We start from the raw sequence: 309 nt of genomic DNA, 5'->3' as shown, positions 1-309 counted from the left end.
CGGCCTCTGCCCCCGCAGCAAGCTGCCCTCACGGCTCCTCCGCCGCCCCGGTGCCCACAGCTTCCCCCACCGCCTCCCACCCACCCTGCGCCTCCCCGGCCCGCGGTTCGTGCCGGGGCGAGACTCTCGGGACCAGAGCGGGGCGCTTTGCTCGCCCGTCGCTTCCCTCGGCCCCGCTGGCACCCGCGGCCCGCAGCGAGACGCTGAGAGCGCAGCGCGCCACTGGGCTGCGGAGAGCCGGCGGCGGGGATGCGCCAGCAAGAGCCGCATCCCTGCCCGCGGCCGCATCGCCGCAAGGAGAGCTCTGGG

The sequence above is a fragment of the Corvus kubaryi genome, unplaced genomic scaffold (assembly GCF_017639235.1).
Source record: "Corvus kubaryi isolate FWS band 111438036 unplaced genomic scaffold, C.kubaryi_AGA036_p1.0 137, whole genome shotgun sequence".
NCBI lineage: Eukaryota > Metazoa > Chordata > Aves > Passeriformes > Corvidae > Corvus > Corvus kubaryi.
The sequence above is the reverse complement of the archived record's forward strand: the minus strand, read 5'-3'. Positions refer to the sequence as shown.